This window comes from Macrotis lagotis, chromosome 4 (genome assembly GCF_037893015.1).
Source record: "Macrotis lagotis isolate mMagLag1 chromosome 4, bilby.v1.9.chrom.fasta, whole genome shotgun sequence".
In the NCBI taxonomy this organism is placed as follows: Eukaryota; Metazoa; Chordata; class Mammalia; order Peramelemorphia; family Peramelidae; genus Macrotis; species Macrotis lagotis.
The window spans coordinates 206,583,245-206,598,009 of NC_133661.1; the positions used below are offsets into that span (position 1 = coordinate 206,583,245).

Consider the following 14,765-nt stretch of genomic DNA (forward strand, 5'->3'; position numbering starts at 1 on the left):
AGGCCGTTCCTTCAGTCTCCTGTTCTCCTCCCGGTCCCGTCCCGAGCTCCCGGGTGTCCGGCGCTCCCGCTCCCGGGCAGGCCGCCCCGGGCCTCCTCCGAGTCCTCCCGCCCCCGGGCTCCGACCGCCCCGCCCCGCCCCCTCCATCGGACAACACACGTGCTCCGCGGCCCGCCGCGGCCCTCGGAAGTGACAGTTCGGGGCTCTCCCGCCCCCGGGCCCCGCCCCGCCCCGCCCCCTCCATCGGACAACACACGTGCTCCGCCGCCCCCCGCGGCGCTCGGAAGTGACAGTTCCGGGCTCTCCCGCCGCCCCCGGGCCCCGCCCCGCCCCGCCCCGCCCCCTCCATCGGACAACACACGTGCTCCGCGGCCCGCCGCGGCCCTCGGAAGTGACAGTTCGGGACTCTCCCGCCCCCGGGCCCCGCCCCGCCCCGCCCCCTCCATCGGACAACACACGTGCTCCGCCGCCCACCGCGGCGCTCGGAAGTGACAGTTCGGGGCTCTCCCGCCCCCGGGCCCCGGCCGCCCCGTGAGCTGCCCCCTCGGCCTCCGGGCTGGGGGCGGGGCGGCGAATCCTCGCGCTCGTGGCGCCAACAGCCTCCGACGCCCCGCCCCCAGCCCCGCCCCCGGGGAGCCGCGCCGGGCTGCGGAGAGGAGGGGGCGCCGCGGCCCCGGGTAGGAGCCCCAGAGGCGGGGCCGAGGGGGCGGGACGGAGACGGAGCCGGCCCGGGGCTGGGGGGCCCCGGCGGGGCGGGGGCCGGCCCGGCCTTTGGGAGCAGCGCCATCCCGGGGCGGCGTGGAGGACCAGCCTGGGCGGGTGCGGGGAGACGCGGGGGAGACGCGGCGAGCCGCCCGCCAGACGCCCAGAAATAAGCGCCCGCGCGGGGCCCGGGCCGGGGGCGCCCCCGGGCTCATGAGCCCCCCAGGCCGCTGCCTCCGGGCGCCCCCCGACTGGGGGGGGCGCTGGCACTGGGCGGAGTCTGTTGGGGCGGCGTCTGCCGCCTCCCCCGGGACGGTCACGGCTCCCCTGTGTGCAGCCCCTGCGGCCTCCTGGAGCCGCCCGTGGTCCTCTGAACCTGAACCTGAACCTGAACCTGAACCTGAACCTGAGGCTGCGGAGCAGCAACGGCGCTGCCCGAAGGCGCGCAGCAGGGGAGGCTCAGGTCAAATCCCGTTATTTCAACTCCCGACCCTCAGGAGAAAAAGTAAAAAATCACTAGCTAGACCTCTCCAGATTTTTGTGGTCGTTTCAGTAGTGTCTGATTATTGGTGATCCCTTTCAGTTTTCATTATCTCTCAGAATCTGTCCAAATTTATTTTCATGATTTTTCTCATAATATTATCTATATCACACTCTGCCATCCTCTTTTCCTTTAGTCTTCTGTCTTTCCCCAAAATCAAAGTCTTTTCCATTTTTTTCTCGTGTGACCAAAGGATTTAAGCCTTAGCTCCAGTTTTTGTCCTTCCAGTGAACAGCTTTCATTAATTTAAGCATTGATTGATTTGATTTCCTTGCCATCCAAGGGACTCTCAAGACTTCTGTAGGAAACAACTTGAAAACACTCATTCTGTGGTGCTTAGCTTCTCTTAGCCCACACCCATACACTGCTACTGGGAAAACCATAGCTTTGACTATATGCAGCTTTATTAATAAAATGATGTTTCTGCTTTTTAGCTTGCCATCCAGATTTATCTAGCTTTCCTTCCAAGGAACAAAAGTATTTTTTATTTCATGGCTGTAGTTACCATCTGCAATGATCTTTGAGCTCCAAAGTATGAAATCTGACTCTGCTTCCATTTCTTCTCCATTTGTACATAAGTGATGTGACTAGTTACTAAGATCTAAGTTTTTTGGATGTGAAGCTTCAAAGTCAGCTTTTACAACTCTCCTCTTTCACTCTCATCAAGAGGCTTCTTATGTAAATTAAAGCATCTCTGAGGTACCACCTCACACCTTTCAGATTGGCCAACATGACCAGAAAGGACTATGTTCAATGTTGGAAGGGATGTGGGGAAATCTGGGACACTAATATATTCTTGATGGAGCTGTGAACTCATCCAAGCCTTCTGAAGAGAAATTAGGAATTATGGCCAAAGGGCAATAAAAATGGGCATACCCTTTGATCCATTATTGGGGCTATACCCTGAGGAAATCAAGAAAAGGGGTAAAAACATCATTTATACAAAAATATTCATAGCAGTCCTGTTTGTGGCAGCAAAGAATTGGAAATGAAGTGAATGTTCATCAGCTGGGGAATGGCTGAACAAATTGTAGTATAGGTATGCTGTGGAACACTATTGTTCTATTAGAAACCACGAGGGATGGGATTTCAGAGAAGCCTGGAAAGATTTGCATGAATTGATGCTGAGCCAGATGGGCAGAAACAGAAGAACATTGTACACCCTAACAGCAACATGATCAGTCTTGATGGACTTGCTCCTTCCATCAGTGCAATAATGTTTTCCTCAAGGACAGGATTTTTCTTTCAACACATTCAATTTTGATCAATGTATAGCATGGAAACAATGTAAAGATTTATCAGACTGACTTCTATGGAAAGGAAGGGGAAGGGAAGGGATAGTGGGGGGAAAATGTGTAAAATTCAAAACCTTGCCAAAAAAATGATAGAAACTACTATTGTATATAATTGGAAAACAAATAAAATATTTATATAAAGAAAAATAAAAGAGGCTTCTTAAGTCTTCACTTTCTACCATCATACTGGCATTGTCAGCATATCTGATTTCTCCCTTCTGCCTTAATTCTGGTTTATGCTTCATTCTGTCTGACATTTCAATCTGAAATTTAGTTCAGAGGAAAGACTAATAATCCACTGTGACCACATTTGAAGTCTCTCAGTTTGGGAAGACCAGAGCTTACACTCTATTGGCATGGCCCCCAAGAACCAGGAGCTTTCCCCTCCATACCACAATGGGATACATATGTAGGAATTTATTCAGAAAAGTTAAGTGGGGCGGCTAGGTGGCACAGTGAATAAAGCACCGGCCCTGGAGTCAGAAGTACCTGGGTTCAAATCTGGCCTCAGACAATAATTACCTAGCTGTGTGGCCTTGGGCAAGCCACTTAACCCCATTTGCCTTGCAAAAGAAAAAAACTAAAAAAAAAAAAGAGTTATGTTAATAGAGAACTCTGGAGAGTAGGGAGAAGTGAATGCCTCAGGTCAGCTAGAAGAGACAGGAAGAATTTGTTTTGTGGTGTTGATTAGGATTTGTTCCACCTGCCTCATGGGACTGCTAAGAGGAAAGCATTTGAGCATTATACAAATGTGACTTCTGACAGGCAACTCTGTCAGGGTCAGAAGTTCTGAATGCCAGTGATTAATTCTATAAAGGTCAACTTCCATATTTGCAAAATGGGTATAAAACAAGTAGTACCACCTTACAGAATTGTGAGAGGTAATTTGTAAATATTAAACTACTATAGAAATGAGCTATTTTACTGAGGCCATGGGAATAGGACAGGGCAAAATGATCAGATCATAACATTGTAGTTTTGTGTGTCAGATAACCACCGATTTTGAGCTTATCTCTTTTCCTTGACTCCTACTCGCTAAATTTGCTCATGGGGGTGATAGGTTTCTCTGGGTCTCCAATCTTAAAAAGGGAATAGCTTCATTCCCATCTACCTAAGACCTTCATCTTTAACCAGTACCCTCTCCAATCTGGGACTCCAGAATACCATCCCTGTCAAATTTACTAACCACTCTTCTAAACTATCTTTTTGGTGTCTTTGCTAATGATTAGATGATCTCCTTTGGAAGTCTTTCTCACCTCAGCACCCTTCAGGTCACTCTTTTTGCTAGTTCTAGGCTCTAGGCTTGTCACCTGCTTCCATTGATTCAATTATATCTCCCATAGCTTTCTCTTATATGTGTATATCCTATGTTGTTGTTCTTCAGTTGTTTTTCAGTTGTGTCAGACTTTATATGAGCTGGTGGGGTTTTCTTGGCAGAGATCCTGGAGTGATTTGCCATTTTCTTTTCCAACTCATTTTAAAGATGAAAGAACTGAAGCAAATAGAGATAGGTGACTTGGCTAAGGGGCACACAGTCACTAAGTGTCTGAATCCTGATTTGAAATCAGGGAGATGATCTTCCTGATGCCAGCCCCAGAACTCTATCCAATGTAGACCTATCTGCCTTCTTTTGCATGTTACCAATTTTAGTGAGTACTGCATTTTATAGGTTATTTCATGGTTAATGTGTTAGGAAAAGTGCATGTTATCAGAATTAATGTTTTATTAGAAAACCTTGTATGTAAAGTATATGAACAAAAAGAGTATGAAATAAGACTAGAAAGGGAGAATGGCTCTGAAGATTTTTATATGGAAAGTAAGGAATTAAAGAGTTTGGCAAAGTAGTCAATAGAGAAATATTAAAATGTTTTGAGCAGAGTAGTGATATCCTAAGTATATGGAAGATTCATCTGACAAATCTATATAGGAGTTAGAGGAGGGAGACAGTAAAGACCCAAAAATCTGTTAGGACCCATTGTGATAAGGTGGATGGTAATGAGGCCTAGTCTCTCTCCTGAACTTCAGTTCTGCATTAACAATTATCTAATGGGTATTTTGAAGTGAATATCACATAGTCATCTTAATATCCACATGTCCTAAACTGACCTCATTATCTTATGCCCAAAATCTACTACTCCTGAATAAATGACTGAAAAAATATTTTAAATATTTTTATGAGAATACTATGCTAAGTATTGGGGAAAAATTTTAAGATGAGATCATCTTTATTCTCAAGGAGCTTACAATCTCATAATAGAAGAAATAGATAGGATTGCTTCAGTCACAAGGTACATAGGAAGCCCTGATGGTCCTTAGTCTCTGATGGAAGGACAGAGTAAATTCCTGGTGGTCCACATGACAAATAATCCAGTTTGACAGGATTATAGTAGAGAAATAAGATTAATGAATGAATATTTTTAGTGTCATTTGGATAACCCTAACCTTATTTGTTTCTGATATTGAGCTATTTGATAGTGCCAAGTACTTTGATACTGGCAACTTTTTTTTTCTGGAATCTTCAGTAGAGAAGAGGCCAACTACAGTTTCTTAGAAAAATCATTTTAGTAGTTGTATGGAAATTGGATTTGGGGGAGGGCGGAGACTTGAGATAAAGGAGACTAATTAGGAAGGCATTTTATTAGGCACAGGTAATAAGAGTGTAATAGCATAAAAACCACTGCCATTGCCAAGAGACCAGTTTTTGTACCTTCTCCCTCTCTCCTGAGAGCTTCCTCTGCTCAGGACAAATGCACTGGGTAGATCAACCAAGTTTGATCTGGCAGGATCTAACCCCATTTAAGAAGATTCAGACTCCTTTTCTTGCACTCTGCCTTATTATGCCTCTGTCCAAGTATCCCAGGGGGAAAATTACATATGTCTTGGCTTTGGCTTAAGTCTAGGCTCTCCCCAAGTAGGGGAAAGAAAGGTACTCAAGGCACAATTGTAAATTAGGTATGAGATAAATATTTCCTACACAAAAAAGAAATGCTAACAAAAAAGACTCTCACAAACTTAAAACAGGATAATGACCTATCACCACTATTATACTCACCTAGGAAGTTGACACTTAAACATTAGAACAAGATATAGTTTTCAGGATTATTTAATACTGAATAGGCATCTTTATATCTCACTTGATGTCTGCACTATCAGTCTCAAAGTCTGTCTTATGACAAGCCAGGAGTTAAATTTATCCTCTAGCTAGTACTCATCTTCATAAGTCCTGAAGAAGTTGTTGGGGATTCCTCCTGAAGTGTAACCAGCCCTGACTGAGGACTCCAGACCATTCCAATCTGAATATGTCCGCCTCAGGATTGCTCTTCAGTCATCTATATTTAGGAAGGTATCAACAGGGGACAAGCAAAAAATCCAGCACAACTTGCCTAATCAAGTAGCTACTTTAGTTCCCTAGAAGGAGCAATCACTATTTCTGCCAGGGGAAGAGAAGAGGGGGCTACCTTCTTTCCCCTTCAGGATAGGCTCTAATAGACCTGATATGATCTGTAGCTGGCAAGAGAACAGAAAAGATGACTGACCCATGGAAGAGCACTTGCTTCAAAAACTCACCTGCTCAATGACCAATAAACAGATTGTTTTGTCATCTCCAAAGCAGCCTTTAGTGCAGCCAGAGGCCAAGACATTCCTAAAACACCCAAGTCTGAGCTAGAGTGCATGGTCATTCAGAAGCAGACAGGTAGTTTTACATATGCCTTGATGCACAGACCTAGACTGGTGTGGTTGCTATAGGCATAAGAAGGTCACAGATGGGAGAGAGGTTGTGGGGCAGAATTAGTATCTTAACACTGATGAGATGTATGGGGTAAGTGAGAATAAATGATGGAAGGTGGATCAAAACTTGTGACCTTGGGTGACTACCCTTAGCAGAAAGAAGAAAGTCCTAAAGACAAATGGGTTTGGAAGTAAAATAATGAAATTCATTTTTGATATATTAAATTTGAGATACATTCAGTACATTTTAGAATATTTAGCTTCCCTCAAAGGTCACTTCAAATACTAACTTCTATATGAGTACTTTACTGCTCCCCCTTGACTACCACTGCCCCCTGACCCCACTTCCCAAAATTACCTTGTATTTTTTCTTTTGTGTGAATATATATATATATATGTTTGCATTAAAATATATAAATATACACATATATAAAACTTGTATGGGAAAAGCAAAAACAAAAAAAAGGGGAGGTGGCTAGGTGGCATAGAGGATAAAGCACCGGCCTTGGAGTCAGGAGTACCTGGGTTCAAATCTGGTCTCAGACACTTAATAATTACCTAGCTGTGTGGCCTTGGGCAAGCCACTTAACCCCATTTGCCTTGTAAAAATCTAAAAAAACAAAAACAAATAAAACTTGTATGGGTATATTTTATTTTCCCTTAATAGACTAGTTTTTGTCTTTATATACCTTGTGCCATAGAAGGTACTTAAGAAATACTTCGTGACTGATGTTAAATTGTACTTCCTGGACAGAAGCATCTTTCTTTTTTAGAATGACTTGTTTAAAATATATAATTTGTTCCTTGATAATGTTTCATTTTCATTCAACCTTGAATTAAATTTTTAAACATTTTTACCTAGAAGTTGTAGGAGATGGAAGACAAAAAGAGAGAAAGAGAGCTTATTTCTTTACTTTCCATGGACAACGGTATGGAAAATCTAAGCTTGGACTTGAGGTAATTTTGCCTTTTTTGCTCATGTGTCTCTGTATAATAGTTGAAAAGCACCCTTTTTCTTCTAGTTTTCTAGTCTTATCACTATGGCATTATCTTTCATTTAAAGTTATATAAAATAAATTCAGAAGCAACTGTATGGGACCTATAAAATGAGTAACAGAGTGGTAAAAATAAAGAGGAAAGAAGGAGAAAGCTCCTGCTGGGGATAAAGTATTCCCAAGCATTACTTAAATTTCCCAGTAATCTCCTTCAAATTACTATAGTAATTTAATGTCTTTTTCTTTGAAAGCCTAACAGTAATTTTTCCTGTTGTCATAGGAAGAAAAGCAGAATACAAAAAGAACTGAATTGATTAAAGTAAAGGGAGTCTTCTGCAAAATGAGATTTGATCTTTCCCTTTTGAAGGTATGAAATTTCTTTAAAATTTCTTCTCGTGGCGGCTAGGTGGCATAGTGGATAAAGCACCAGCCCTGGAGTCAGGAGTACCTGGGTTCAAATCCAGTCTCGGACACTTACCTAGCTGTGAGGCTTGGGCAAGCCATTTAACCCCGTTTGCCTTACAAAAACCTAAAAATAAATAAATAAAATTTCTTCTTTTTGATAAGAGGGGAAGTATAGAAGAGACAAGTCCTGGTTTCTGGTGGTCTGAGTCAAATTGTGTCCATCAGATGGCAACAAAGCTCCAGGGGTAGTTTTAAAGAAATGGCCTCTGAAATGCATCATGGAAGTTTTTTGCTCTCTTTTTTTTTAAAGATTCAGAGCAGCTAGGTGGCATAATAGAGCATCAGCCCTAGAGTCAGGAAGGCTTGAGTTCAAATCCAGTCTCAGTCTCAAATCTGTCTCAATAATTACCTAGCTATTTGACTTTGGGCAAGTCACTTAACTCCATCACCTTGCAAAAACCAAAAAAAAAAAAAAAGATTCCTGGTATTTCTCCAAAAATGATTTAGGTAAGAAAGACCAATTTGAGATACATTCTCTACAATCAAGACATTTTAGCTTTGAACTCTGCCTCTGTCTCCTAATAAAGCTCAATCTAAATCAATTCCTCACATATCAAAAACCAGGAAAAGAAAGTAAGAAATGTGAGCTGTTTGCCCATTGAATCAGGGGAGACAGCCTTGGGAAGGGGGACCTTGGGAAGAAAAAGAGAGACTAGACCTGCCTCCTATATGGCAACCCACATGAGTCTCTTGAGCTAGGCAGTTGAGCTGAATGCTCTGCCAGTGGAGTCCTCATTAAGTTTAGAAACAATATGCAGCCCTGGGGGCAGTGGTGAGTTACAACCTTGTCTAGGAGAGAGACCTAGCCCAGAGCAGAAATACAAAAGGTTAAACTACCTTGGCTCAGAAGTGGCATTGACTTGCTAGTAAAGTCGAGAATTTAGGCAAGATGGGGATGTCAGTCTTATAAAAAGAAAAGAGAGAGAGAGAAGAGATTGATTCCTTTTAGAATGTGGGAGTTAACTATTTGGTATCCTCAAGTGACAGAAGGCAAATGAACACAAAGTTTTTTCCCTAAAACAAGTAGCATAAAATTATACCTGAATTAGCTGGGATGTTGTTTGGTCCAGAGTCAGATGGATATTACTCTGATGTTCTGCTCAATGGCCCTTTTAGTGCAGCCAGAGTCAATTCGAAGCTTTCTATCAGAAAGTCTTCCCTTCATCTCATCATCCCCTTCCTTTCTCTTGAATGAGAGCAAATTCTGCTGAAAGCCACACAATGATCAATCCCCTTCTAAGTGTGAAAATTGATGAGAATAAGCCAGGGCTGTTTTTACATTGTACATTTTACATTCTTTCTCAGGAGGAGCCTGAAAGTTTAGCTCCAAGGCAAGACATTTCTACAAAGTTCACATCCAGTTGTTCTAGTGGATCTTGCTGGGATTCATGTGTATAGGTGAGACACTAAATGGCTCAATTCCAATTGCAAAAAAAAAGTAGAAATTAAAAATATCAGCAGAGTTTTAACTATTCTCATGGCCCAGGGTCAGTTCTGAAAGGAAATTCCCTCCAGCTCTGTTCTGCCTTGAGATTCCTTTGCTAAAGTTTCCATGACCTTCCTATACTGTCCTACTTCATGAATTAATGATTGATAAGAGGAAAACCCCAGTTCCAATCTATCTTTCTGAAAATCCACTTACATTTTATGTTCTCTGCTTTTGGACTCATTCTGAAGCATTCTTCTGACCTTTTCTGGAACTCGCTATCATTCCTGACCCTAACCACTCACAGAGAAGGCTTAGATAAACAAAATAAATGAACCACCAATATTTATTGAACATCTGCTACAAGCAAAGTAGTATCAATGAAGTTTGTTATGTACTGGCAGAATTATTTCTTTCAAGTATCTGTTATAGCTTCTGCCTCTGCTGTTTAATTCTGTGTGTATCATCCAGAATTTTGCAAGCCAAAACCTTAGTTAGCTGCTTTTAAGCTGTCTATTCAAATAAAGGATTATGACAATGACCAGAGAACATAGATTTTGTCTTACTCATGATTGTCACCTCCTTTGCATCTGGGATTTCCCTATGATTTTTCCCTTCTTTCACTCTTTGTAGTCTAACCTGAAAAATCTCAACTTCCTCCATTGTCCTTAAAAAGAATTCAGTTAGCATTGCTCATACAACTCTAGTGTATTAGGGGTTCAAGAACTGCCTGGCATTCTGGAATAGCCATTCATTCAAATTCCCTCACATATTATATGGCCAAATCTCACACTGGCTTTTAGAAGTATATGCATTTGAAGTAAATACATCCCTTCTGATAGATTCTCATGGGGTCTTCCTCAAGAGACAGTAGCTTCTGTTTTCTAAAAGTTAAGGTCTTTCAGTATATTTTTTTCACACATCCATTTAAAGTATTGCTTTTGCCAAAGAGAATAACTGAAGAGCAGTAAATTATTTGGTTCTTTACTAAGATGTCATGTTTCTTCTAATATGAGAATTTTTTGTTTTCCTTATTTTTATTGTGTTTAATTCTTGGGTGAATCTGCAGGTTTGTTTGTGCATGCCTCCTTGGTGAACTGGAGGAGTCTCCTGGGAGAATAGTGTCTATACTAATATCTGTCTGAACAGTCTAATCTTTCAGAAACTAGTTCAAATGGACAGCGAATTAGCCTTTTTTCTCACACATATTCTTTGTCTTCCAGCAAGTAGGTGACCTCTGTAGAATAAATGGGAACCAGTCACAGCAGAGGTTATAGTTGCCTCCTTTGAGTCCCTGACTCTTCTGTTTTCCCTCTTATTAGTTTATGCTGCCTTCTTGTTGGTTGCTTATATCCTGGATTTCCAGAGGTCCCTGGCCTTGTTCATCCTCACCTGTGTGATGTCCTTCCTGTCCCTCAGCCTGTGTTTAATAGGATCTTTGGGATGATACTGATGGGGTATCTCAGGTTTTTTTGAAAATCCCAGTTGAATGTGAATGTCCTGCCCGAAATGCTGAGTACAAAAAGAATTGGGAAATTCTACACTGGTGGCATGGATGTTGAGCATACGAATAAATTACATTGTGTGTATGTGGAAAGTCTCAGGCCAATGGTTTTTTAAGAGAGAAATTGGGAATTATTGTTGGATTTCAACTTCCATTGAACAAAAATGCTTAAGATTGGTTTACATATGCTTAGCTGTGAGATCAGCTTGTGGGAATCTAATATTATTTTCATGTAAAGGCAACCGAAAGTTAATATAACATTGTCATTTCAATGAATATAGACAAACATAAATGATAATCTACTCTACCACCTACTACCTTGTAGTTGAAATTCTTAGTTTTAGTCTTACTCTGCATGTCTTTGAGTCATTGTAATATTTGATATCTACTCAAGAAACCTGTTGCAGTGATGGTTACTCTAAACTCATTTTTAATTTAAGCCTAAACATCACTATTTAGGAAGGCAATTCTGCTATTAAAATCACACCATTCACTTTTGTAGAATATGATATGCTTTAAATTAGAATTACAATATTTCTGACAAAAGTTGTTCTATAAGCTTCTAATCGAGGTCTGTAAGTTTGGAATGGTCTATGTCTCTAGTTATAAATCTGAAGGGAGGCTCTTTCTGTGTAAAAAACTGCAAAAGCTGTGTAAACAATCAGTGAAGGACCATCCTGAGAAGGCAGGAATCTACTCTGGTTATCTAAATGAGAACCTGAATAAATTCTTATACTTATGATATTTTGTAAAGGAAGAAACTCCAATGTTTTATATGTCTATATCATATCTAATAACATGTAAAACATAGTGTCAGAAGAGGAGATGGTAGTCCTGGGATAATTGGATCTTTGTCAATTTTGACATGGCTCATACTTTGTGGATAGGTTAGAGAATCATAAAGCAATCAATGACACCTTTATGTACAAATGTGTAACCTGATTGGTTGACCACCAAATTTTATGATCCTTTGTGAAAATTCCATAAGTGTCGATTATTCAGTTAGTTAGGTTGCTGGCATTTTCAAGGATGCCATCCACCCATGAGTTTTGGTAAGATCCTAGAGAATTAAATTTCATTTATAAAACTAACTTTGGGGGCGGCTAGGTGGAGTAGTGAATAAAGCACCTGCCTTGGAGTCAGGAGTACCTGGGTTCAAATCCAGCCTCAGACACCTAATAATTACCTAGCTGTGTGGCCTTAGGCAGGCCACTTAACTCTATTGCCTTGCAAAAAAAAAAAAAAAAAAACGAATAAAAAAAAATAACAACTAACTTTGCTGTTTCACTTTTAGCCTAAGGGAAATTAATGGTTCAAATCCAAATAATTGTTTTTTGGACTATTTATTATTCTTTATTGCAAGAAGTCATTGCTTGATTTTGATTCCTGATAAAATTTTAAATAATATGAAAGGATGATTTGTAATCATTTAGAAATGTAAGTAATGATTTCTAAGAACTAGTTGAGGCTATGTTAAGAATAAGTCAAGGCGAATCAGGTCTCTAACACTTAATAATTACCTAGCTGTGTGGCCTTGGGCAAGCCACTTAACCCCATTTGCCTTGCAAAAACCTAAAAAAAAAAAAAAAAGAATAAGTCAAGGCAGACAAGGGTCACTGGCTTAGGGAACTGCTATAGATAGTTTTTACCTCAATATTTGTAATTCATTTGAGATAGCTTTTTATGCTATTCCTATGGATAAGACAAAATGATGTGGAGTAGACAATGTATGGTTAGATAGCTACCAAACTGGTTAAATATATGATGCCAAGGAGTATGAATTAATAATTTAATGTCAGCATAGGAGGACATCTCTATGCCCCATGGATTTTTATCCTAGGCCTTCGTCTATTTAAAATTTTTAGCAGTGACTAACAAAAGCACATATTTGTATATTATGCTTTACTTTTGTATTGAATTAATACAATCAACAAAAGAATAACAACCATGAAACATTATAATATATATGTATACACACACATACACACACACACACACACACACACACACACACACACACACACACATACACAATGTTTATCATGAAGTGAAGACCCTCCAATGATATATTAGCTACTTTGAATTGAAGACTTCTAGTTCAGTTTGTTTCTCTTCTATTGCTTCTCCTGCAAATAGGCAAACAAGTATAGACAACACAATCTAGTCCATTTTTGACTCAGATAAATTTTCTCCTAACTGCCTCGGTGGCATCCCAAAATTTTGGTATATTGTCTCTTTTATGAAACAGTTGTTTCCAAGGTTGAAGCAGATATCCTGAGGACTATAGTATAATATTGGCTGAATGTAAATTTCTGCTTGAGTCCCTTTCTCATAAAAGAGACATGGGTTAATCTGTCTGTCTTAGGGTTTGGGTTGGAATCTAGTTATTCCTCAAAACCATCTCATATTTTTAAAAATTTATGAATGGGGGCAGCTAAATGGTGCTGTGGATAGAGCACTGGTCCTGGAGTCAGGAGGACCTGAGTTCAAATGTGGCCTCATATACTTAATAATTACCTAGCTGTGTGACCTTGGGCAAGCCACTTAACCCATTGCCTTGCAAAAAAAATAAAAAAAAGTATGAATGGACACAGAAGCAATGGTAGCTCATTTAGAAACAATTTCAGATTTTTTTAAAGACATAAATAGACAGCAGAAGCAAGGATAGGTATCAGGAATATATTGCATAAAAGGAGGTTCACCTGAACAGTAATAGAACTAACTGAATTTAGTTATTTTCCTTTAAGAGAAGCTCTACAGTTAAGTTTATCAAATAGACCAATGGCTCCCTATTAGTCAAATTTCTCCATAAACTGAAGGACACCCAAGAAAGTAAATCCAAATTTAAGTTCAGGCTGTTCCACTTTATCCTATGCTGAGTATGGTGAAGGAACTCAAGAGGAAATTCCACTTTCAAACTTTTCCTTGTACTTGAAACCCCCCAGAGTGGGCAAAAACTCTCCTTTCATCATGACTGTAATTAGGCAATTGCAGTTACATGGAGTAAATTCAAAGTGCAACTTGTTCTGGTTTCAGAGATAAATCTTGCTTCCATGATTTGAGCATCTTTTATCTAACCAACCAGTTTTTATTCTCACTTAGACCCTAGAGGCTTCTACTGACTCTTCTATTGCAACCAGTCGATTCAGCCCAATTTCCAAAGCAAGAAAATTTAGTTCCCTCTCTTTTTAGTAGACCATCTAGTCCAACCTCATTTTACAGAAGAGACTAAGAAATAGGGTTTGAATCTGGGTCCTGATTTATTAAATATCTTCCACCTACACCCAAATAGCTGACTTTACTTTTCACTTTTCTCTTTCTCTAGGGTTCTACTTTGTGAATATACACCCAATTTACCTCTCTGTCTTCCTTGAGTTATCCAAAGAGTAGAGGAGAAGGAGGAGGAGGAGGATGGAGAATCTAAAGGAATGGACCAGTCATTTGCTAATCTGACTCTTGCTCAGTCTTGACTTACCAATAATCTTTTACACCTCCTTACTTTGGAAGCCTACTTTGGTTGCATCTGCTGAGGTAGGCCACTGAAGAGCTAGCTAGAACTGGCTGAAATCAGTCCTGCAGTTTGCAGACTCCCCCTCCCCAACTCATGATAAACAAGAACATTTGGCTTCTGTGTTCTAATGAGTCCTGAAAAGGACTGCCCCTTTTCCCTCTCCACCTTTCATTTTAACTGAAAACCCATAAATATCTCAGGCTTTGCCTGCAGAGTCAGACTCCTTTGTACTCTGTATGTTCTACTATAGCCATTGGCTACTTGAGTTGGGTTCTGCCTATGGGGAATCATTATTCAGACTCGGGAAAGCAAGGGTGGAAATAAAACAAAAATTTATTTAAAAAAAGTTACAACACATAGGAAGGGATAGGTAGAGAGGGAAGGAGAGAGAGAGAGAGAGAGAGAGAGAAAGAAGGAGATAAAAGAACAGCCAAGCAGCATTGGCTGGGCCAATAGATCAGAGAACACTGCAGCCCTGAGCAGGAATCCAACCCAGGTTTTTATGTCTTGCCTCACATCCAGAGGGCAAAAGGTGAACTCCCTTTTTCTTACTTACTGAGCTAGGAATTAGGTAGAAAGTGAAGTCTGAGGAAATCA

General features: G+C 40.8%; 1 protein-coding gene across 5 annotated transcripts in view; it reads left to right on the forward strand.

Annotated features, from left to right (window-relative positions):
• The first annotated feature begins 535 nt into the window (after window positions 1–535).
• LOC141522154 (sodium/nucleoside cotransporter 2-like) overlaps window positions 536–14,765 on the forward strand; it is a 52,941-nt gene continuing 38,711 nt past the window's right edge. For 2 of the 5 annotated variants that reach the window (XM_074235322.1, XM_074235324.1), the window contains exons 1-4: window positions 536–677; window positions 7,130–7,224; window positions 7,543–7,629; window positions 9,033–9,125. The gene's annotated coding sequence lies outside the window, so the exon portion shown is untranslated. Of the gene's footprint in view, window positions 678–7,129; window positions 7,225–7,542; window positions 7,630–9,032; window positions 9,126–13,982; window positions 14,189–14,765 lie in introns of all 5 variants that reach the window. The other 3 variants (XM_074235320.1, XM_074235321.1, XM_074235323.1) reach the window with 3 other exon arrangements.